Raw genomic sequence first — 25,241 nt, 5'->3', positions numbered from 1 at the left:
GGGCGGCTGGAGGCGGGAACCAGGGAGGCGAGCCATCTCGGACCTAGCAATGTAAAATAAGGTACTGGTTTATGTGTTTTATTTTGATCTCTTCTAACTAACTTAACGCCTAGAACCTCATTAATGAAACCACTGCGCAGGCCGCGTGGTAGACTTGTTATTAACTCTTGTTCTATGGGTGTCTATTAAGGAATTTGGAGCCCGATCCCACAATATGTAGATCGGAGCCAACTTTTTCTTCTATCAGACGGAGAGTCTCTGATTTGATATCTAGCTCCTTGATCCACTTTGAGTTAACTTTTGTGCATGGCGAGAGACAGGGATTCAGTTTCATTTTGTTGCATATGGATTTCCAGTTTTCCCAGCACCATTTGTTGAAGATGCTATCCTTCCTCCATTGCATGCTTTTAGCTCCTTTATCAAATATAAGATAGTTGTAGCTTTGTGGATTAGTCTCTGTGTCCTCTATTCTGTACCATTGGTCCACCCGCCTGTTTTGGTACCAGTACCATGCTGTCTTTGTTACTATTGCTCTGTAATATAGTTTGAAACCTGGTATCGCTATACTGCCTGATTCACACTTCCTGCTTAGAATTGCTTTTGCTATTCTGGGTCTTTTATTTTTCCATATGAATTTCATGATTGGTTCATCTATTTCTACAAGAAATGCCATTGGGATTTTGATTGGTATTGCATTAAACCTATAGAGAACTTTTGGTAATATCGCCATTTTGATGATGTTAGTTCTGCCTATCCATGAACAGTTTATATTTTTCCATCTTCTAAGATCTTCTTCTACTTCTCTTTTTAGGGTTTTGTAGTTTTCGTTGTATAAATCTTGCACCTCTTTTGTTAGGTTGATTCCCAAGTATTTTATTTTTTTTGAGGATATTGTGAATGGAGTGTTTTTCCTCATTTCCATTTCAGAAGTTTTGTCACTGATATACAGAAATGCCTTTGATTTATGCGTGTTGATTTTATATCCTGCCACTTTGCTGAATTCATTTATTAGTTCTAGTAGTTTTTTTGTAGACCCTTTTGGGTCTTCTAGGTATAGAATCATGTCATCCGCAAATAGTGATAATTTAAGTTTTTCTTTTCCTATTTTTATGCCTTTAATTTCTTTCGTCTGTCTAATTGCTCTAGCCAGTGTTTCGAGAACTATATTGAATAGAAGTGGTGATAGGGGGCATCCCTGTCTTATTCCAGATTTTAGGGGGAATGCCTTCAATTTTTCTCCATTGAGAATGATGCTAGCCTGAGGCTTGGCATAGATAGCTTTTACAATGTCAGGGTAAGTTCCTGTTATCCCTAGTTTTTCTAGTGTTTTGAACATAAAGAGATGCTGTACTTTGTTGAATGCTTTCTCTGCATCTATTGAGATGATCATATGGTTGTTATCTTTAAGTCTATTGATGTGGTGAATAACATTTATTGATTTCCGTATATTGAACCATCCTTGCATCCCAGGGATGAATCCTACTTGATCATGGTGTACAATTTTTTTGATGTGCCTTTGTATCCGATTCACCAGAATTTTATTGAGGATTTTTGCATCTAGGTTCATCAGAGATATTGTTCTGTAGTTTTCTTTCTTTGAGGTGTCTTTGTCTGGTTTCGGAATCAGGGTGATGTTGGCCTCATAGAATGAATTTGGCAGAGCTCCCTCTTTTTCTATTTCCTGAAATAACTTGAAAAGTATTGGTATTAATTTTTCTTTAAAGGTTTTGTAACACTCCTCTGTATACCCATCCGGTACTGGGCTTTTCTTGGTTGGAAGTCTTTTGATTGCTTCTTCTATTTCATCTATTGATATTGGTCTGTTTAAGTTGTGAGTATCCTCCTGACTCAGTCTGGGCAAATCATATGACTTAAGGAATTTATCGATGTCTTCACTATCTTCTATTTTATTGGAATATAGGTTTTCAAAATAATTTCTATGTGTCTTCTGTATTTCTGTAGCGTCTGTTGTGATATTGCGTTTTTCATCCCGTATGTTAGTAATTTGAGTTCTCTCTCTTCTTCTCTTCGTTAGCATGGCTAGGGGTCTGTCGATCTTATTTATTTTTTCAAAGAACCAACTTTTAGTTTTGTTAATTTTTTCAATAGTTTCTTTTGTTTCAATTTCATTGATTTCCGCTCTGATTTTAATTATGTCTTGCCTTCTGCTACATTTGCTGTTGTTTTGCTCTTCCTTTTCTAGGGCTTTGAGATGAAGTTTGAGCTCATTTATTTGTTGGTTTTTCCTTTTTTTTGAGGAATGACCTCCAGGTGATGAATTTCCCTCTTGAAACTGCTTTCATTGTGTCCCATAGATTCCGATATGTTGTGTCTGTATTTTCATTTATCTCTAAGAATTTTTTGATTTCCTCCTTTATGTCTTCTGTAACCCATTGATCATTCAGTAACATATTGTTCATTTTCCATGTAATGTAGGATTTTTCCTTCCTTCTTTTATCATTGATTTCCATTTTCATTCCATTATGATCAGATAAAATGCATGGTATTATCTCCACCCTTGTACATTTACTGAGGGATGCCCTATGGCATAATATATGGTCTATTTTTGAGAACGATCCATGTGCTGCTGAGAAAAATGTATAGCCACTTGATGTTGGTTGATATATTCTATATATGTCAGTTAAGTCTAGGTTGTTGATTGTGATATTGAGTTCTATAGTTTCTTTATTCAACTTTTGTTTGGAAGATCTGTCCAATGGTGAGAGAGGTGTGTTGAAGTCACCCATAATTATTGTGTTGTGGTCTATTTGATTCTTGAACTTGAGGAGAATTTCTTTTATGAACATCGCAGCACCATTATTTGGTGCATAAATATTGATAATTGTTATGTCTTGTTGGTGAATGGTTCCTTTTAACAGTATATAATGTCGTTCCTTATCCCTTTTGATTAATTTAGTCTTGAAGTCGATTTTATTCGATATGAGGATGGCCACCCCTTCTTGCTTACGAGGACCGTGTGCATGGTATATTTTTTCCCAACCTTTCACCTTCAGCCTGTGTATGTCTTTTCCAATCAGATGTGTCTCCTGGAGGCAGCATATTGTTGGATTTGTTTTTTTAATCCATGTTACCAGCCTATGTCGCTTTATTGGAGAGTTTAAGCCATTAATGTTTAGAGTTACTATTGATGTATGGTTTGTACTTCCAGCCATGTTTGATTATTTATCTTCTTTTAGTTTGTTTCTCCAAGGTTAGCTTTCCCCCTGCCCCCTGACTTTATAGAGGCACTTCCCACTGATGGTTTTGGTTATTGTTTTTCATTTCTTCCTCGTGTAATGTTTTGCTCAAGATGCTTTGCAATGCTGGTTTTCTGGCTGCAAATTCTTTCAGCTTTTGTTTATCATGAAAGATTTTTATTCTGTTGTCGTACCTGAAGCTTAATTTTGCTGGATACAGAATTCTTGGTTGGCATCCATTGTCTTTCAGTGTTTGAAATACGTTGTTCCAGGATCTTCTCGCTTTCAGCGTCTGTGATGAAAAATCCGTTGTTAACCTTATTGGTTTACCCCTGAATGTGATCTGCCTTCTTTCTCTTGTAGCTTTTAATATTTTCTCTTTGTTCTGTATATTGGATATCTTCATAACAATGTGTCTTGGCATTGGTCTACTGTGATTTTGTGTGCTCGGTGTCCTGTATGCATCTTCAATTTGTATATCTGTTTCCTTTTTTATTTCTGGAAAGTTTTCTGTAATTATTTCATTCAGCAGGTTACTCATTCCCCTGGTTTGAATCTCTGTACCTTCCTCTATCCCGATGACTCGTAGATTTGGCTTTCTTATGTTATCCCATATCTCTTGGATGTTTTTCTCGTGATTTTTAACCAGCCTTTCTGAGTTGGCTAGGCTCTTTTCAATATGATATATTTTGTCTTCATTATCTGACATTCTGGTTTCTACTTGCTCCATTCTGTTAGTGATACTCTCGATTGAGTTTTTAATTTGGTTTATCGTTTCCTTCATTTCTAGAATTATTGTTTGATTTTTTGTATAATCTCTAGCTCCTGATAAAGATGCTTAACTTCTTCTTTTATCTGTTTATGTAATTCATTTTCAATGTGTTCTTTCACTGTTTGGATTTGCTGTCTTGTATCCTCTTTCAGTTTCCATTCCATCTGTCTAAAGTATTCCTTCAGTTCTTTATGTGACCATTTTTCTGCTGACTCTAGGTCCTCCTGAATATTTAGGCTGTCCTTCATTGTTTGTAGTCCTTTTCTTCCTTGCTTTTTTTATGCTGGTCATGTTACTTCTTGTTCTGTTTGAGTGCTGAGTTACTATTTACTCTTATAAATTTATTTGATGCTTGGGAGGAAGGATATTAGAAGGGCAGGGAAGAAGTCACTAAAGAGAATGAGAGTAGGCAGGTAGAATTCAAGGAGGGGGGAATAAGAAAATTGAAAAGAAATGAAAACACAAAAGAAACAAAAACAAACAAACAAACAAAAATTAGAAAAGAAAGAAAGAAAAGAATAAAATTTTTTTACAAAAATAATAATGAAAATAAAAAAAATGAAAATTAAAATTAAAAAATAATAATAATAAAATTAAAAAAAATTTTAAACAAAAAAATTAAAAACATTAAAAAAATTAAAGAACAACAACAACAAAAATTGAAAATGAAAGAAATAGGAAAAAAGAGAAAAAGAGAAAAAATGATAATAATAATAATAATAAATGTAGTCCAAGAGTTTGATTAACTTCTCTTCCAGTAGGTGGAGCTGTGCCCACTGTGTCAAGCTTCTTCTCTCAATAGGTGGAAACCGATTGCTGTGCAGCAGCTCTTCCTCCCAGACTGGGCGGGTCTCCAATCCTGAGTGCCTAGGGCCTTCTTTTGTGGTTCCTCAATCCAGGCCGTGCTCACCTGTGACGCTCACCACAATATTGGCTACACACCAGGTCTGCTGTTCCTGGGAGCCCTGTTTTCATGAACACCTGGGCTCTCTCTCCCTATTTGCCTCCCTCAGACCCTAAGTTTGTAGAGCTTGTGGCTGAGAACCCCCAGCGAATTTGCTTGCCCTCCGGTAGCCACGCCCCCGGTAGCTGGTGCAAGAGACCTCAGCTGTCAGCACTGGTGGGAGCGGTAGCCGGGAGTTTCACGCCGCGAGTCCCACACCACTCCTGATTCCCTCGGTCTGGCTGTCACGCTAATGGGAGAGCTGGGAGGGGCCCTTAAGGTTTCCCCCGCTGTGTGGAGGGAGATGACTAGGGGATTACACACCTGTCTCGCTGGTTTCAATGCAGTTATCTCCTCCGCCCATGACGTCAGTTCTCTTCCAAGGTGGTATCCCATGCAAATAGTGACAGTTCGTTCCCTATGCCAGGTGACCAATGCAACGGGTGGGTCCTGACTATCTCTCCCAATCCCCGTTTCAGTCCTGTGGCCACTGCCTATGAAGGCTCAGTTGGCTTTTACCTCTAAGTTCAGAAGGGCCGACCAGTTATTTCAGTGGGATTGTTAGTGCTGAGTCACGAGAAGCAGGCGAACCGGAGCTTGAATGTAGCTGATCCGTGCTCAGTGTGTGTTTTCTGAGGGGCCCAGACCGTACGCCCCAGATCCACATCAGCTCAGCATTGCCTAGTGATCCTGAGCAAACAGCCTTTAGATAATTAACAGCTCTCTATGCCCACGCAGTTGAAGAGGTCAGAGACTTGATCTCTCCGTGCCTGCCGTCATGTTAGACCTCCTCAATGATATTCATGTTACCCTTACAGCTTCCTGGCATAAGCAAGATGTTGGGATTATACAAACTGCTGCTTCTGTTTCCACTCCAGTTTTCTAGAAATGAAACCCTGCTGCCGTCGCCTCCACCTCTGGGCTGCGCTCACGGGCGCCGCGCTTGTCCGCGACCTTAGCAGCGCCGCTGCGGCCTCCGCCGCTCCTCGGCCCGGTGCCCAGCTCCCGGGGCCCAAGCGGCTACCCCCGTGGCTCTCCGGCCCCCTCCTCTGGAGCACGGGTCCCCTCGCAGGGGGATGCCGAACAATCCCAGAGCAGGCTCTGCCCGAAGGTGCAGCGGCGAACAGGCGACCGAGACACTCGAGGCCGTGGTGCAGCCTTCAGAGGACAGGGCTCGGCACGCAGCCCAGTTCCAGCCTCTAGATGCGGCTGCTGTACAATGTAGACAGAGCCATCAAGACAGCAAGCAGAAAGCAAATGGCGGCCCCACAGAGTGGATTTTTGGCCCCGAAACCACAGCCCAGCCAACAATCCCAATCCACTAACTCTCCCTGTATAGAAAATATTCAAAAAAAAAGGGGGGGGCGGGGCGCACTGAGCTTTCTTTGCCTCAAGTACTTTCAATCCACTGCTGATTACACATTCAGCTTCTCTGCCGGGAGCGAAGTGAAAGAGGAAGCAGATGGGCTCAAAGCGCCCGCGGCTCTGAGCAGCAAAGCCGCGGCTCTGAAATCCTACTCTTCTCACCTGGATTTCCCTCTGTGACATTTCGCTCTATATGCAGCCCCTCCTTCCCTCACTGTTGGTCCTTAGTTTTTTCTGCCATCCTCCCTTTTCACACCAAATACTTCCTGCTGTAAACTCCAATCAGGGAGGACATGCCATCATCTTCAATCCCCAATCAATAAGCATGGCTTTGCCAACATCCAATCAGAACTACTCAGATTTGCAGGGTGCTCCTTACTGTCTCTGTTTCCTGTCTGCTCAGGATCCTCTGCAGAAACACATTTTCCCTGTCTTCTTTGAATCTGGAACAGTTAATGGGATGACCCCCTGCATGGTCCATCCCAGTGAGTGTTGCATGTGTGACTCAGGCATGAAAGAATGCTGAGTTCTCAGTGCAACACACCTGGGAATGCAACCTGCACAGGTGGTGTCAGCCTTTATCATCTAAATGTGGTACACATATATGTACACATAGATATTTCCTATAAAAATACATGAATGAACATAGATGTATAACTATTGCTATTTCTGTTATTGTGTATACATTGAAAAACCCATGAACTCATAATAATATTTCTGACTCCAATCTAACAGCTCTGTCTTATTTTCAGTCTTTGACATTTTTAAGTGACATCAGATAGGGAGAGGTTTGACTTTCATTATATCAAAGTATATATGTCAATTGCTCAGTGACATAATTTAACTGTTTAATGGAACCAGTCTCTAAGTAGCTCTGGTTTCCCTTTGTCTACCACCTCTAGAAACTCCTCTGCCCCATTGTTTTAAGTTGCTGGTCATATTACCTTCATGGCTTCCCCTCTCTGTCACAATCATGCTTCATCTGATGCCCATGATCTTATTAGCAGGTCTCTATGCTACAAGAGGAAATGGCAAGAAGGAATATATCCATGGGTTTATACCTCTTAAGTTTACAATGTCATTTGCACACATAAGTGAAGTTGTCAAATTATGGGTCTGGAGTTCAGGCCCCATTACACAACATATGTAGGGTATTTTGATTCATACACTTTTTCTTTGAGGTTTCCTCTGCTTAGCACATAGGCATCCTTTCTCATGCAGAGAGCTCTGCTCAGTCCTTCTCAAGTATCTCTGTGCACATTCATCACCTGGGGACTGGTTGAAATACAGATCCTGTTTCTTAGGTCTCAGGAAGGCATCAAAGTTCTCCACAGGAGATTTGAAGAAGAATTACTGATACTAATGCTGTTTGTCCTCAGAGCACACTTTGGGTGCAGAGCCCTCAGGATTCCCACATCCATCTTCCAGTCCTTTCCCAGCTCCCTATTGCCAATTGACTTAATTTCCATTTTCTTTTTGAAGGATTCACCATGGTCCTGTTTGGCCCTCACTTGTAGTTATCTTCTTCATCCAAAACAACGCCAACACAGCACATTCATAAACACTGATTGTTGTGTTACACAAAACTACTTCTTATAGTTTTGAGATTTTGCCTATTCATTTCACACTTTGCTCACCTTGTTCTCTCACTGTGAGTATTTCTTTTCTTAGCTTACTGTTGTTGGTAATTTGGATTTTCTACATATATCACCTTCAGAATGGGTTATCACTCTGATTTTTTGTTTACAAAGAGCCATCAACTACTTCTAATCCACCTCATATTGAAATTATAGATCTTATCTCCTGTTTCTCTTTGAGGGAGATCATGCTTGGATATACTAGATATACTAGGTGCTTATCAATTTATTAAATTGAAGTGATTCTTCTCATAAGATATTTAAAAAATAGTTTGGGAAAGTGATTTTTGCCTTTGCTTCTTATATTCATAAGTAATAAATCCTATAAAACATAGGTTAGAACTGTTTCTACCATAAAATCAGACTAGAGCTCAGATTCTAGCCTTGCTCCTTAGTAACTGTGAGCCCTTGATAAGTTACTGACATTTAAGCCTTATCTGTCAAAATAAGGAAATACTAATATCTTAATAGCCTTGTGAAAACTCTATTTATCTCTACAACATTTAGGTAAGTGCTAAATGACATTCTAAGCACTTAATAATATTAATGTATTACTAAGGTAGGATGAAAACCAATTAATAAAGAGTATGATTACTTAAATGATCAATGTAAATACATTATTTGACCATTCGTTTAATACTAAGTTGATACCTAGGTCGCAGAGGGAGTTACTAGAGATTTTATGAGATACTTATTAATAATATGGGCTCCCTATACCAACCCCCAAAGATTATATACCAATTTCCCCAAATTCACTGTCTGAGAAGACTCTCTAGGCATCTGCATTTTCATTCAAATTCTAGCCAATTCTAGACTGCTGATGCATCAAATTTTAAGAATCTCTAGACTTTTAATAAAATCATTGAATTTTATTTTCCTCAGCTATCAAGTAGGTAATGAGTTGAAATGAGAAGTTTGTAAGAGAAAATCAAGTTGAACTGAGAGAGGTCCTGGCAGGAATAAGTATTTCACCAAGAATTACAAAGTTCAGATATTTAATGATTCATTATTTTCCTTTTAAACTTAAGATTTTGGAGTACTTGATTGTCTTCTCCATCCATGTGATTTTTTTTTTTTTTACTCAAGCTTTAGAATATAGGAATTATACAAATAAACATATAAAATAATTTTTTCATAGAAAAACTTGTGAAATCAGCAGTAATCTGTTAATAATGAGTTAGTAATCGGTGCAGTAATCTGTGGCCTGTTAGCTTCTATCATTCCAAAGCTAACAAGACTGAAATGCCTTCAAAGACACTCAGGGTGGAGGGGTTTTGCCCCTGGAGCAGGGAGTACCGACGAAGCTGGCTGCAGTGGAGCTCCTTCTGCACCCACGTTGGAGGTGTCTCGCCCCTGGAGAAGGGAGTGTCTTTTACCCTGGCTGCAGCAGTTTGCAGAGCTCCCCCCAGCACCTAGGGTGGAGGGGTCTCACCCCTGGAGGGGGGAGTCCACCTGAGCCTGGCTTCAGGGGCTTGCAGAGCTCGCTCCTGCACCCAGGGTGGAGGTGTCTTGCCCCTGGAGCTGGGAGTGCCCTCACCCCTGGATGGGTCAGAGTAAGGAGCTCCTCCAGACACCCAGGCTGCAGCTGTGTGCAGAGTTTTCCCCGGAACCCAGGGTGGAGGGGTCTCGCACCTGGAGAGGTGAGTCCCCTCAAGCCTTGCTGCGGTGGTATTTGGAGCTCCCCCCAACACCTAGGTTGGATGGGTATCGCCCATGGAGGGGGGAGTGCCCTCGACCCTGGCTGCATTGGTGTGCAGAGATCCTCACTGCACCCAGGTTGGAGAGGTCCCCTCCCCCCCTAAGGGGAAGTGATCTGGATCCTGGCTGGGGCAGAGTAAGGAGCTCCTCCCAGCATCCAGGGTGGAGGGGTATAGCATCTAGAGGGGGAGTCCTCTAGACCCTGGCTACTACAGAGAGTGGAGCTCCCTCCAGCACCAAGGTTGGAGGGGTCACCCCCTGGAGAGGGGAGTGCCCTCGACCCTGGCTGCAACAGCATACGAAGCTCCCCCATGCACCCAGGTTGGAGGGGTCCTGCCCCTGAAAAGACAGGTGGCATGAGGAGCTGCTCCCAGCACCCAGGATGGAGGGGGTCTAACACTGGAGTGGGGAGTCCCCTCCACCCTGGCTGCAGTGGCATGCAGAGCTCCTCCTGTCACACAGGATGGAGGGGTCTCACCCCTTGGGGGAGACTCTCCTTCACCCTGGGTGCCATGGCCTGTGGAATTCCCCCTGACACCCAGGGTGGAGGGGTCTGGCCCCTGGAAGGGGGAGTCCCCCTGAACCTGAGCTTAGCGGCTTGTGGAGCTCTCCCTGGTTCCCAGGTGGAGGGGTGTCCCCGCTGAAGGGGGAAGTACTCTTGACCCTGGCTACAGCTGTTTGCTGAGCTGCCCCAGGCACCCAGGTTGGAGGGGTCTTGCCACTGGAGAAGGAAGTGACCTCTAACCTGGCTGAGGAGGCATGCAGAGCTCCCCTGGCACCTAGGGTGGAGGGGTCTCGCCCCTGGAGGGGGTGAGTCCCCTGGACCCTTGCTGCAGCAGCTTCCAGGGCTCCCCCGAAACCCAGGGTGGAGGGGTCTCGCCCCTGTAGGGGGCCGTCACCTGGAGCCCAACTGTGGTGGCATGAGAAGCTCACCTGGCACCAGGTTAGAGGGGTCTGTCCACTGGAGGGGAGAGTCCCGTCACCCCGTCTTCAGCGGCTTGCACAGTTACCCCTGGCAACTAGGTTCAGGGGTCTCATCCCTGGAGGGGTGAATCCCCCAACCCTGGCTTCTGTGGCATGCAGAGATCTCCCCAGCACCCAGGGTGGAGGGGTTTCGACCCTGGAGAAGGGATTCCCCTAGACTGTGGCTGCAGTGTGCGGAGCTGCCCCTGGCACCCAGGGTGAAGGGGTCTCACCCCTGGAGATGGGAGTCCCCTGGAGTCTGGCTGCAGTGGCATGCGGATCGGATCTCCCCCTGGCACCCAGGTTGGAGGCTTCTGGCCCCTGGAGAAGGGTGTGCCCTTGACCCTGGCTGCAGCAGCATGAGGAGCTCCCCCTGCCCCTGGCATCCAGGGTGGAGGGGGCATCCAGGGTGGAGGGGTCTCCTCCTTGGAGGGGAAAGTGCCCTTGACCCTGGCTGCAAAGGCTTGGGGACCACCCCGCCCCCCCACCCCAGGTTAGGAAGTTTCCACCCTGGAGGGAGGAGTGCCCTCCACCCTGGCTGCAGGCATCCTGAGCTCCCCTGGAAACAAGATTGGAGGGGTCTCACCCCTAGAGGGGGGAGTCCCCTCGAGTCTGGCTGCAATGGAGTGCAGAGCTCCCCACCCAGCACCCAAGTTGAAAGGATTTCCACCCTGGAGGGGGGAGTGCCCTCCACCCTGGCTGCAGGGGTGTTGAGCTCCCTTCAGAACTCAGGTTGGAGGCAATCGCCCTGTAGTGGGGAATCCCCTGAACCCTGGCTGCAGCAGCTTGTGGAGCTCCCCCTGGCACCCAGGGTGAAGGGGTCTTGCCCCTGAAGGGGGGAGTGCTCTCGACCCTGGCTGCAGTGCTGTGCAGAGCTCCCACCAGCACCCAGGTTGGAGGGGTCTCTCCCCTGGATGGTCTCCTCCCTGGAGGAAGGAGTTTCCTAGAGCTTGAGTGCAGTGATGTGCAGAGCTCCCCCAGCATGGGGGGGGGGGGGCGGGCGGGGGGGTCTCTGCCCTGGAGTGGGGAGTGCCCTCAACCCTGGCTGGGGAGGCATGCGGAGTTCCCCCCTGGCACCCAGGTTAAAGGGATCTGGCCCATGGAGTGGGGAGTGCCCTCCACCCTGGCGGAGGTTGCTTGCAAAGCTGCCTCAGGCACCCAGGTTGGAGGGGTCTTGACCCAGAAAAAGGGAGTGCAGATTGACCCTGGCTGAAGAGGTGTGCTGAGCTCCACTCAGGGTGGAGGCTTCTTGCCCTTGGAGGGGGGAATCCCTTGGAAAGTGTTTGCAGTGGTTTGAGGAGCTCCCACTGGCACCCAACGTGGAGGGGGCTCTCGCCTATAGGGAGGAGTCCCCTCCATCCTTGTGAGGAGGTGTGCAGAGCTTCCACTGGCACCCAAGGTGGAGGGGGCTCTCGCCTGTAGGGAGAAGTCCCCTCCATCCTTGTGAGGAGGTGTGCAGAGCTCCCTCAGGCACCCAGGTTGGAGGGATCTCTCCCCTGGAGAGGGTGTGTCTTCGACCCTTGCCTGGGGTGGTATATGGACCTCCCTTTGGCACCCAGGGTGGAAGGTTCCCGCCCTGGAGCGGGGAGTTCTCTGGAACCTGGCTGCAGCAGCATTCGCACCCAGGGTGGAGGGGTCTCGCCCCTGGAAGGGGGAGACCCCTGGAGCCTGGCTGCGGTGGCGTGCAGAGCTCCCCCTGGCACCCAGGGTGGAGGGGTCTCACCCCTTGGGGGGGGGGAGTCTCCACGAGCTTGGGTGCAGCTGCAGGCGGAGCTCCCACAGGCACCCAGGGTGGTGGGGTCTCGCCCCTGAAGGGGAAGTCCCCTGGACCCTGGTTGCTGAGGTGTTCAGAGCTTCTCTTGGCACCCAGGGTTGAGGGATCTCTTCCCTGGAAGAAGAAGTTTCCTGGAGCCTGTGTGCATAGGCTTGCAAGCTCCCCTGGTTCCCAGGGTAGAGCCGTCTCTGCCCTGGAGTGCCCTCAACCCTGGCACCCAGGTTGAAGGGGTTTCGCCCCTGTGGAGGGGAGTGCCCCCTTGGAGAAGGGAGTGCCCTCCACCTTGGCTGCTGTGGCCTGTGGATATTTCCCAGGAGCCCAGGTTGGAAGGTTCTCCCCCCCTGGAGGGGGAGTGCACTGGACCCTGGCTGCAGCTGCTTGCTGAGCTCCCCATGGCACCCAGGTTGGAAGGGTTTCCCACCCAGGATGGTGGAGTGCCCTCCAACTGGCTGACGTGGAGTGTCGAGCTCCCCTAGTGCCCAGGTTGGAGGGGGCTTCCCCCTGGCTGCAGCGGCATGCGGAGCTCCCCCACCGCACCCCACCCCTGTCCCCCCAACCCCCGGCCCCCCTCCCCCCACCGCACACAGGTTAAAGGAGTCTTGCTGCTGGAGGGGGTAATGTCCTGGACCCTGGCTGGGGCGGCATAAGGAGTTCCTCCCAGCACACAGGGTGGAGGGTACTGGTCTCTGGAAGGGGGAGTGCACTCAACCCTGGCTGAAGCAGCTTGTGGAGCTCCCCCTGGCACCTGGTTTGGAGTGGTCTCCCTCCTGGAGGAGGTGTGCCCTTGACTCTGGCTGCTGTGGAATATGGAGCTGCTCAAGGCGCCCAGGTTAAAGGGATAGTCCCTGGAGAAGGGAGTGCCCTCAACCCTGGCTGAAGCGGTGTGCGGAGCACCCCCCACACACACACCCAGGATGGAGAAGTCTTGACCCTGGAGAGGGGAGTCCCCTGGACCCTGGCTGCAGCAGCATTGGAGCTCTCCCAGTCACCCAGGGTTTAGAGGTTTCACCCCTGGAGGCGGGAGTCCCCTGGAGCAAGGGTGCATCTTCGCATGGAGCTCCACCTGGCATCCAGGTTGGAGGGTTCTCTACCCTGAATGGGGGAGTGCCTTCCACCCTGGCTGCGGTGGTGGGTGGAGCTCCCCCCGCCCGCCCCTGGCACCCAGGTTGGAGGGGTCTCACCCCTGGAGGATGGAGTCCCCTTGACCCTGGCTGCAGAGGCTTGCAGAGCACCCCCCTGGCACCCAGGTTAAAGGGATCTCAACCATGGAGTGGGGAGTGCCCTTGACCCTGCTGAGGCAGCTTGCAGAGCTGTCCCAGGCACCCAGGTTGGAGAGGTCTTGCCCCTGGAGAATGGAGTGCCAATCCACCCTGGCTGCAGTGGTGTGCTGAGCTCTCCCCCTGCACCCAGGGTGGAGGAGTCCCGCCCCTGGAGGGGGGAGTCCTCTGGACCCTGGCTGCAGCAGCATTGGAGCTCTCCCAGTCACCCAAGGTGCAGAGGTTTCACCCCTGGAGGCGGGAGTCCCCTGGAGCCTAAATGCATCTTCTTCTGGAGCTCCCCCAACAGCACCCAGGGTGGAGAGGCCCGCCCCTGGAGAAAGGAGCCCTCTTGACCCTGGTTGCGTGGGGTGGGTGTGTGCAGAGCTGCCCCTGGCACCAGGTTTTAGGGGTCTCTCTCCTGGAGAAGGGAGCGTCCTCCACCGGGCTGCGGAGGTGTATGTAGCTCTCCCTGGCACCCAGGGTGGAGGGGTCTCTCCCCTTGAGGGGAGAATGCCCTCAATCCTGGCTGGGGTGGCATAAGGAGCTCCTCCTGGCACCCAAACTCGAGGGGTCCCAACCCTGGAGCAGGGAGTCTCCTACACCCTGGCTGTGGAGGCTTACGGAGATCCCATGGGCACCCAGGTTGGGGGAGTCTCCCCCCTGCAGGGGGGAGTACCCTCGACTTTGGCTGTGGTGGTGTGCAGAGCTCCCACCTGCACCCAGGTTGCAGGGGTCACCCCTGGATGGGAGAGTGCCCTTCACCCTGGCTGCGGTGGCTTGTGGAGCTCCCTCAGGCACCCAGGTTGGAGCGGTCTCCCCCCTGGCGTGGGAATTGCCCTCCACACTGGCTACAGCGGCGTGTGGAGTTCCCCCTGGCACCCAGTGTTGATGGGTCTCCTCCCTGGAGGAAGGAGTTTCCTGGAGTCTGCGTGAAGCCATGTGTGGAGCTCCCCTGGCACCCAGGTTGGAGGAGTCTCCCCACTGGGAGGGGGAGTGCCCTGAACCCTGGCTGAGGCGGCTTGCAGAGTTGCCTCAGGCACCCAGGTTAGAGGGGTATTGCCCCTGGAGAAGGGAGCTCAGATCAACCCTGGCTGAAGAGGTGTGTTGAACTCCCCCTGGCACCCAGGTTGGTGGTTGCAGCGGTGTTAGGGTGTGCGGAGTTCCCACTGGCACCCAAGGTGCCGGGGGTGGGGGGCTTGCGACTGTAGGGAGGAATCCCCTCCATCCTTGTGAGGAGGTGTGTAGAGCTCCCTCAGACACACAGGTTGGAGGGATCTCTCCCCTGGAGAGGGAGTATCCTTGACCCTGCCTGGGGCGGCATATGGACCTCTTCCTGGCAACCAGGATGGAGGCTTCCCGCCCTGGAGGGGGGAGTCCTCTCGACCTTGGCTGCAGCAGGGTGAGCACCCAGGGTGGAGGGGTTGCCCTGGAGGAGGGAGTCCCCTTGACCCTGGCTGCAGTGGTGTGCAGAGCTCCCCAGGTACCCAGGGTGGAGGGGTCTGACCCCTGGAGGGAGGAGACCCCTCAACCCTGCCTGCGGTGTGGCGTGCAGAGCTCCCCAGGTACCCAGGGTAAAGGAGTCCCACCCCTGTATGGGGAGTCCACTCAACCCTGGCTGCAGCAGCATGAGGAGCTCCCCCTGGCACCCAGGGTGGAGGGGTCTCGCCCCGGGAGGAAGGAATCACCTCGACATTGGCTGCAGTGATTTGCGGAACTCCCACCGGGACCCTGGGTGGAGGGGTCTCCCCCTGGAGGGGGGAGTCCCCTCGAGCCTGGGTGAGGTGGAGGTGGCCTATGGAGCACACCCTGGCACCCAGGTTGGAGGGGTCTCCATTTTGGAGGGAGTAGCGCACTGAGCGTGGCTGCAGTGGCGTGGGGAGCTCCCTCTGGAACCCAGGATGAGGTGTCACTCTCCTAGAGGGTGGAGTATACTTGGCCCTGGCTTTAGCTGCGTGTAGAGCTCCCCTGGTCACCCAGATAGGGAGAGTCTCACCACTGAGAAGGGAGTACCCTTGAGCCTGGCTGTGGCAGCTTGGTGTGCTACCCCTGGCACCCAGCGTGGAGGGATCCTACCTCTGGAAAAGACAGTCCCCTGGAGTCTGGCTGCAGCAGCATGCTGAGCTTCCCCTGGCACCCAGGTTGGAGGGGGTCCTGCCATTGAAGGGGGAGTCCCCTAGACCTTGGCTGTGGCAGCAAGTGGAGCTCCCTCACCCCCGCACCTAGGGTAGAGGGGTCCCACCCTGGAGGGAGCTACCCCTGAAACCCAGGGTGGAGAGGCCTCCCACCTGGAGAGGGGAGTCCCCTTGAAACATGCTGAAGCAGCATGCGGACCTGGCTCTGGCAACCCCTCGCCCCTGGAGCCTGTCTGAAGCAGCAAGCAGAGCTTGCCCTGGCACCCAGGGTTTAGGGGCCTCCCTCCTGGAGTGGGGAAGTCTCCTGGAGGCTGGGTGCAGTGGCCTGCGGAGCTCCCCCAATCACCCAGGATGGAGGGGTCTCATCCCTGGAGGGGGGAGTCCACTGAGCCTGGGTGCAGAATCATGCATAACTCCCCCCATCCTCCGGCACCCAGGATGGAGGGGTCTAGCCCCTGGAGAAGGGAGTCTCCTCCAGTCTGGCTACCCCAGCATGCACAGATTTTCTGGGCATGTACGGGTTTCACCCATGGAGGGTGGATTGCCCTCGACCCTGGGTGCAGCAGCATGCAGACCTCACCTGGCATTCAGGGTGAATGGGGTCTCGCCACTGGAGGAGGAAGTGCCATCGACCCTGATGCACCCAGGGTGGAGAGGACCCGACCCTGGAGGGAGGAGTACCCTCGACCCTGGATTCTGTGGCCTGTGGAACTCTCCCTGGGACCCAGGTTGGAGGGGTCTCGCCCCTGAAGAAGGGAGTGCCCTCGACCCTGGCTTCAGCAGTGTGCTGAGCTCCCCCTGATACTCAGGGTGGAGGAGTCCTGCCCCTGGAGAAAGGCGTCCCATGGAGTCTGGCTGCAGCAGCATGAGGAGCTCGCCCTGGCACCCAGGGTATAGGGGACTCGCGCCTGGAGTGGGAAAGTCTCCTGGAGGCTGGGTGCAGTGGCCTGTGGAGCTCCCTCAGTCACCCAGGGTGAGGGCTGTCATCCGTGGAAGGGGGAGTCCACTGAGCCATGGTGCAGAATCATGCAGAACTCTCCCCTGGCACCCAGGGTGGAGGGGTCCTGTCCCTGAAGGACAGAGTCTCCTCCAGTCTGGTTAGGGCAGCATGGAGAGATTCCCTAGGCACTTATGTTGGAGGGGTCCCACACCTGGAGGAGGATGTCCCCTCTACCTGGCTGCAGCAGTGTGCAGAGCCCCCTCTGGCACATAGGTTGGAGGGGTCTCACTCCTAGAGGCAGGAGTCTCCTCAACCCTGGCTGCAGTGGCATTTGGAGCATCCCCCGACACACAGGGTGAAGGGATCTCGCCCCTTGAGGGAGGAGTCTCCTCGAGCCTGTGTGCCACAACCTGAGGAACTCCCCCTGCCACCCAGGGTGGAGGGGTCCCACCCCTGTAGAAGGTAGTCTCCTGGAGTCTGGCTGCTGCAGCATGCAGAGTTCCCCAGGGCACCTAGGGTGAAGGGGTCTGCCCCTGGAGGGGAAGTCCCTTCCACCCTGGCTGAGGCAGCATGCTGAGCTCCCCCTGGCACCCATGGTGGAGGGGCCTTGCCCCTGGAGGGGGGAGTGACCTGGACACTGGGTGCATCAGCCTGCAGACCTCACCTGGCATTCAGGATGGAGGGGTCTAGCTCCTGGAGAGGGGAGTGCACTCCACCCTGGCTGGGGCGGCATAAGAAGCTCCCTCAGGCACTCAGGGTGGAGGGGTCTTGCCCCTAAAAGAGGGAATCCCCTCGTGCCTGGATGCAGTGGCATGTGGAGCTCTCCCTGGCACCCAGGTTGGAGGGTTATCTCACCTGGACGGGGGAGTCCCCTTGACCCTGGCTGCTGCAGCATGTGGAGCTCCTTCCTGCACCTAGAGTAGAGGGGACCCGCCCCTGGAGAGAGGAATACCCTCGACCCTGGCTTCTGTGGCTTGTGGAACTCCTCCTGGGATCCAGGTTGAGGGGGTCTCGCCCCTGGAGAAGGGGGTGCCCTCGACCTGACCCTGGCTTCAGCAGCTTCCTGAGCTCTCCCGGGCACCCAGGTAGAGGAGCCCCATTCCTGGAGAAGGGCATCCCCTGGAGTCTGGCTGCAGCAGCATGTAGAGCTTTCCACAGCACCCAAGATCAAGAGGTTTTGCCCATGGAGGTGGGAGTCCAGTCGAACCTGGGTGCAGCGGCTTGCGGAGATCCCCCTGGCACCAGGGTGAAGGGTTCTGGCTCCTGGAGTAGGAAGTGCCCTCCAGCCTGGCTGCTGTGGCGTGCAGGGCTCCCCCACCACCCAGGATGGTGGAGGGGTCTTGCCCCTGGAGGGGGGAGTCCTCTTGATCGATCCTGGCTGAGTTCGGAGCACCCCCTACACCCAGGGTGGGGGTGTCTCCCCCTGGAGGGGAAAGTGCATTCAACCATGCCTGCAGTGGCATGTGGAGCTCCCCCTGGCACCTAGGCTTAAGGGGTCTCCCCCCTGGATGGGGGAATGCCCTAGATCCTGGCTGCAGCAGCTTGTTGCAGAGCTCCTTCTGGCAGGGTGGCAGGGTCCAGCCCCTTGAGAAGGGAGTCCCCTGGAGTCTGGCTGCTGCAGCAGCATACAGAGCTCCTCCCTGCACCTAGGGTGGAGGAGTCCTGCCCCTTGTTGGAGAAGTTCCCTAGACCAGGACTGCAGCAGCCTGTAGAGCTCTGCCTGGCACCCAGGGTGGAGGGGTCTGCCCCTGGAGGAAAAAGTCCCCTTGAGCCTGTCTGCAGCAGCATGCGGAGCTCGCCCTGGCATCCAGGGTATAGGGGCCTCGCCCCTGGAATAGGGAAGTCTCCTGGAGGCTGGGTGCAGTGTCCTAGAAGCTCCCCCACTCACCCAGGGTGGAAGGGTTACACCCCTGGAGAAGGGAGTCTCCTCCAGTCTGGCTAGGGCAGCATGCACAGATTCCCTGGACACTTAGGTTGAAGGGGTACCACGCTTGGAGGGTGAAGTCCCCTCGCCCTTGGCTGCAGGGGCATGTGGATCTCCCCCTGGCACCCAGGTTGGAGGGGTCTCGCCCCTGGAGGCAGGAGTCCACTCAACTCTGGCTGCACAGGAGTTTGGAGCTTCCCCTGACACCCAGGGTGAAGGGATCTCGCCCCTTGAGGGAGGTATCTCCTTGAGCCTGTGTGCCACTTCCTGAGGAGCTCCCCCTGGCACCCAGGGTGGAGAGGTCCCGCCCCTGTAGAAGGGAATCTCCTGGATTCTGGCTGCAGCAGCATGCAGAGCTCCCCCTGGCACCTAGGATGAAGGGATACCACCCCTTGAGGGGGAAGTCCCTTTGGCCCTGGCTGCAGCAGAGTGCTGAGCTACCCCTGGCACCCAGGGTCCAGGGGTCTCGCCCCTGGATATGGGGAGTGCCCTCGACCCTGGGTGTAGCAGCCTGCAGTTCCTCACCTGGTATTCAGGGTGGAGGGGTCTCACCCCCTGGAGGGGAGAGTGCACTCCACCTTGGCGAAGTGCTCCCTCAGGCACACAGGGTGGAGAGGTCTAGCCCCTGGAAGAGGGAGTCCCCTTGAGCCTGGGGGCAGCGGCATGAGGAGCTCTCCCAGACACCCAGTTTGGAGGGGTATCTCACCTGGAGTGGGGAGTCCCTTGACCCTGGATGCTGTAGCCTGTGGAGCTCCTTGCTGCACCCAGGCTGGAGGGGACGCCCCTGGAGAGAGGAGTACCCTGGAACCTGGCTTCTGTGGCTTGTGGATCTCCCCCTGGGACCCAAGTTGGAGGGGTCTCGCCCTGGAGAAGGGAGTGCCCTCGACCTGACCCTGGCTTCAGCAGCCTGCTGAGCTCCCCCTGGAACCCAGGTGGAGGAGTCCCTCCCCTGAAGAAGGGCATACCCTGGAGTCTGGCTGCAGCAGCATGCAGAGCTCCCCCCAGCACCCAGGATGGAGAGGTTTCGCCCATGGAGCGGGGGAGTCCCCTCGAACCTGGGTGCAGCAGAGTGCAGAGCTCCCCCTGGCTCCCAGGGTGAAGGGATCTTGCCCTTAGAGAAGGGAGTCTTGTGGAGTCTAGATAAAGCAGCATATAGTGCTCCCTCCTGCACCTAGGGTGGAGGGGTCCTGCCCTTGGATGGAAGAGTACCCTAGACTCTGTCTGCAGCAGAGTTCAGAGCTCCGCCTGGCACTCATGAAGGGGTCTAGACACTGGGTGCAGCGGTTTAGGAGCTCCCCCAGGCGCCCAGGTTAGAGGGGTCCCTTCCCTGGAGGGAAAAGTGCACTCAACCCTGACTGCAGCAGAGTGTGCAGCTCCTTCTGGAACCCAGGGTGGATGGGTCCCACCTGTGGAAAAGGGAGTCTTCTGGAGACTGGCTGCAGCAGCATGCTGAGTTCCCCCCTGCCCCTAGGGTGTAGGGGTTCTGCCCCTGGCGGGGGTGGAGTGCCCTTGACCCTGGCTGCAGCATGCAGAGCTCCCCTGGCTACCATGGCAGAGGGTTCTCGCCCTTGGAGAGGTAAGTACCCTCTACCCTGGCTGCAGTGGCATGCTGAGCTACCCCAGGCACCTAGGGTGGAAAGGTCTCCCCCATGGAGCAGGGCTTGCCCTTGACCCTGGCTGCAGCAGTGTGTTGAGCTCCTCCTGGCTCCCAGGATGGAGGTGTTTGGCCCCTAAAGTGGGGAGTGCCCTTGACCCTGGCTGCAGCAGCATGCAGAGCTCCGCCAGGCTCCCAGGGTGAAGTGTCTAGTCCCTAGGGGGGTAGTGACCTGGGTCCTGGCTGGGGCGGCATATGAAGCACCCCCTTGCACCCAGGGTGGAGGGTTCTCGCCCCTGGAGAAAGGAGTCAGCAGGACTCTGGCTGCAGCAGCGTGAGGGGCTTTCCTGGGACCCAGGGTGTAGAAGTCTCACCTCTGGAGGGGTAGTCCTCTGAAGCCTGGGTGCATTGTCCTGCGGAGCACCCCCCTCCCATCCAGGTTGGAGGGATCTCCTACTTGGAGTGGGGAGTGCCCTCAAGCCTGGCTGCTGCAGCGTTTGAAGCTCCCTCTGGCACCCAGGTTGAAGGGGTCTCCCTTCTGGAGGGGGATGTGCCCTGGACCCTGGCTTGGGAGCTTGCAGAGCTGCTTCTGTCACCTAGATTGGAGGGGTCTTGCCCATGGAGAAGGGAGTGCACTCGGCCCTGGCTGCCTTTGTGTGCAAAGCTCCCTCAGACACAAAATGGGGAGGAGTCTTGCCCCTGGAGGGGGGAGTCCCCTCCAGCCTGGCTGCAGCAGCATGGAGATCTCCCCCCACCCCTGGCTTCCAGGTTAAACAGGTCTCCCCTCTGGAAAGGGGACTGCTCTGGATCCTGGCTGCAGTGGCTTGTAGAGCTTTCCCAGCACCCATGGTGGAGGGGTCTCCAGCCTGGAGGTGAAAGTCTCCATAACCCTGCCTGTGGCTGCTTGCTGAGCTCCCTCAGACACCAAGGGTGGAGGAGTCTCGCCCCTTGAGGGTGGAGTCCTGTATACCCTGGTTGCAGCAGCTTGTGGAGCTCCCCTGGCACCTAGGTTGGAAGGGTGTCCTGCCCGGAGGGGCAAGTGCCCTCAACCCTGGCTGCAGTGGCTTGTGGAGCTCCCACAGGAAACCAGGTTGGAGCTCTCTCTCCTCTGGAGGAGGGGAGTGCCCTCAACCCTGGCTGCAGCAGCGGGGTTGAGCTCCTCCTGGCTCCCAGGATGGAGGGGTCTCCTCCATGGAGGGGGTAGTGCCCTTGACCCTGGCGGCAGCTCCTGCTGTCTCCCAGGGTGGAGGGGTCCTGCCCCTAGAGAAGGGAGTTCCCTGGAGTCTGGCTGCAGCAGCCTGCAGAGCTTCCCCCTGCACCTAGGGTGGAGGGGCCCTGTCATTGGAGGGGGAATCCCCATGACCCTGGCTGCAGCAGTGTGAGGAGCTCCCTCTGGCATGCAGGGTGTAGGAGTCTTGCCCCTGGCTAGGGCAGAATAAGGAACTCCTCCTGGCACCCAGGGTGGAGGGGTATTACCCCTGGAGGCGGGAGTCCCCTCGACCCTGGCTTCAGGGTTGTGCGGAATTACTCACAGAACCCAGGGTGAAGGGGTCCCGCCCCTGGAGATGGGAGTCCCCTCAAGTCTGGCTGAGACTTCGTGAAGAGCTCCCCCCCCCCCCGCCGCACCTAGGGTGGAGGGGTCTTGTCCCTGGAGGGGGGAGTCTCTTCAAGCCTACCTGCAGCAGCATGCGGAGCTTGCCCTAGCACCCAAGGTATAAGGGCCTCATCCTGGAGTGGGGAAGTCTCCTGGAGCATGGGTATTGCATCCTGCGGAGCTTCCCCAGTAACCTAGTGTGGAGGGGTCACGTCCCTGGAGGGTGGAGTCCACTTGAGCCTGGGTGCAGCATCTTGAGTAGCTCCCCCCTGCAGCCAGGGTGGAGGGGTCCCGCCCCTGGAGAAAGGATTCTCCTCCAGTCTGGCTGTAGCAGCTTGCAGAGCTCTCTTGGGCACCTAGGGTGGAAGGGTCTCGCCCCTGGAGGGGGAGTACCCTCCACCCTGACTGCAGCAGCGTGCTGACTTCCCCCTGGCACCCAGGTTGGAGGGATCCTCCCATTGAAGGATTGAGACCCCTTGACCCTGGCTGCGTCTGCGTGTGGAGCTCTCCCCCCTCCCCGCCGCACCCAGGGTGGAGGGATTTCGCACCTTGAGGGGGGATTCTCATAGAGCCTGGGTGCCACGGCCTGCGGAACACCCCCCTCAGCATTGTGCAGAGCTCCCCTCCACACCTAGGGTGAAGGGGTCCTGCCCTGGATGGTGCTATCCCTAAAACCCAGGGTGGAGGGGTCTCACACCTGGAGGAGAAAGTGCCTTCCACCCTTGCTGGGGCGGCATAAGGAGCTCCCCCTGGCACTCAGGATCCAGGGCTCTCGCCTCTGGAGGCAGGAGTTTCCTAAAGCCTGGCTGCAGTGTCATGCAGAGATCACCCTGACACCCAGGATGGAGGGGACTCGGCCCTTGAGCCTGGGAGCAGCGGCCTGTGGATCTCCCCTCTGGCACCCAGGGTGGAGGGGTCCCGCACCTGGAGGAGGGAGTCCCCTGGACCCTGGCTGCAGCTGCGTGCGGAGATCCCCCTGGCACCCAGTATGGCAGGGGTCTTGCCTCTGGAGGGGGGACTGCCCTCGACCCTGGCTGGGGCAGAGTAAGAAGCTCCTCTGGGCACCCAGGGTGGAGGGGTCCCGCCCCTGGAGATGGGAGTCCCCTGGAGTCGGGTTTCAGAGGTATGCAGAGCTACCCCTGGCACCCAGGGAAGAGGGGTCTCACCCCTGGAGTGGGGAGTCCCCTCGAACCTGGCTGCAGCAATGTGGGAAGCTCCCCCTAACACCCAAAGTGGAGGGGTCTCGACCCTGGAGTAGTGAGTCTCTTTGATCCTGGAAGCCAAGGCCTGCAGAGCTCCCCCTAGCACCCAGGGTGGTGGGGTCCTGCACCTCTAGAAGAGAGTCCCCTCGAGTTTGGATGCAAAGCTCCCCAGGGCACCTAGGGTGGAGGGGTACCCCGCCCCCCTAGACAGGGGAGTCCACTGGAAAGTGGTTGAGCAGCTGAGAAGCAATCCCAGGCAGCCAGGGTGGAGGGGCCTCACCCCTGGAGGGTGGAGTCCAGTCAAGCCTAGGTGCAGTGGCATGCGGAGCTCCCCCCACCTCCCCCAGCACCCTAGATGGAGGGGTCTCACGCCTGGAAGGGGGAATTCCTTGGAACCTGGGTGCGACAGCATGAGGAGCTCCCCCAGGTATCTAGGGTGGAGAGGTCCTGCCGCTGGAGCTGCTATTCCCCTTGACCCTGGCTGCAGTGGCATGCGGAGTGACCTCAGGCACCCAGGGTAGAGGGGTCTCACGCCTGAGGGGGGTGTTCCCTCTAGCCTGGGTGGTGCAGCAGAGTGGGGAGCTCCTCCAGGCACCTAGTGGAGGGATTTCGCCCTTGATGGGGGGATTCCCCTCGACCCTGGCTGCAGTGTCATGTGGAGCAACCCCAGGCACCCAGGATGGAGGGGTCTCGCCCCTGGAGGGGTGAGTTACCTCAGCCCTGGCTGCAGCTGTGTGCTGAGCTCCCTCGACACCCAGGGTGGAGGGTTCTCGCCCATGGGGGGGGAAGACCACTCGACCCTTGCTGCAGTGGCTTATGAGGCTCCTCAGGTACCCAGGTTGGAGGCGTCTCGCTCCTGGAGAAGGGAGTGCCCTGGACCCTGGCTGCAGCAGCTTGCAGAGCTCCTTCCAGCACCACCGAGGTTGGAGAGGTCTCCACCCTGGATGCAGGAGTCCTATCCACCATGGCTGCAGGCATGCTGAGCTCCCCTGCAACCCAGGTTAGAGGGGTCTTCCCCCAGGAGGGGAAAGTCTCCTCAACCCTGGCTGCAGCAGCGTGAGGAGCTCCCCTGGCACCCAGGGTGGAGGGTTCTAGCCCCTTGAGGGGGGAATCTCCTCGAGCCTGGGTGCAGCACCCTGTGGATCTCATCCTGGCACCCAGGTTGGAGGGGTCTCGCTTCTGGAGGGCGGAGTCCCATCAAGCTTGGCTGGGGCGGCATGCGGATCTCCCCAGGGCACCCAAGGTGGAGGAGTGTCGCCTCTGGAGCGGGTAGTACCCTTGAACATGGCTTGGGCAGGGTAAGGGGCTCCTCCCCTGCACCCAGGGTGGAGGTATCTCCCCCCTTTAGGCGGGAGTCTCCTTGCGTCTGGGTGCTGCGGCCTGCGGAACTCCCCCTGGCACTCAGGGTTGTGGGGTCCCACACCTCTAGAAGGAAGTCCCCTGGAGTCTGGCTATGGCAACATGCAGAACTTCCCAGGGCACCTAGGGTGGAGGGGTACCGCCCCAAGAAGGGGGAGTCCACTGGATCCTGGTTGAGCAGGTGCCAAGCGACCCCAGGCACCCAGGGGAGGGGTCTCACTCCTGGATTGGGGAGTGCCCTTGACCCTGGCTAAGGCAGAGTAAGGAGCTCCCCTCAGCATGCAGGGTGGAGGGGTCTTGCACCTAGGTGGGGGAGTCCCCTCCACCCTGGCTACAGTGGTGTGCAGTGTGCAGAGCTACCCCTGGCACCCAAGGTGGAGCAGTCTCAGGGCGGGGGCGGGGAGTACCCTGGAATCTGGCTTGGGCAGAGTAAGGGGCTCCTCCTGGAACTCAGCATGGGGGTGTCAGGCCCTGGATGGAAGAGTCCCTTTGAACCTGGCTGCAGCAGCATTCGGAGCTCCCCCTGACACCCAGGTTGGAGGGGTCTCTTTCCTGAAGGGGAGAGTCCCTTGGAGCCTGGGTGCTGCTGCATGCAGAGCTCCCCCTAACACCCAAGGTGCAGGGGTCTAACCCCTGAAGGGTAAAGTGCCCTCAATCCTGGCTGCAGTGGTGTGGAGCTCACCCTGGTACCCAGGTTGGAGGGTTCTCCCCCCTACAGCGGGGAGTGCCCTCGATCTTGGCTGCAGCAGCATGTGGAGCTCCTTCAGGCAACCAGGGTGGAGGGGTCCTGCAGAGCTCCCCCCTGCACCTAGAGAGGAAGGGTCCCACCCCTGGAGGAGAAAGTGTCCTCCACCCTGGCTGGGGCGAGGAAGGGAGCCTCCCCCAGCA

The sequence above is a fragment of the Spermophilus citellus genome, assembly GCF_964194105.1.
Source record: "Spermophilus citellus genome assembly, chromosome: 2".
Taxonomy (NCBI): Eukaryota; Metazoa; Chordata; class Mammalia; order Rodentia; family Sciuridae; genus Spermophilus; species Spermophilus citellus.
The sequence above is the reverse complement of the archived record's forward strand: the minus strand, read 5'-3'. Positions refer to the sequence as shown.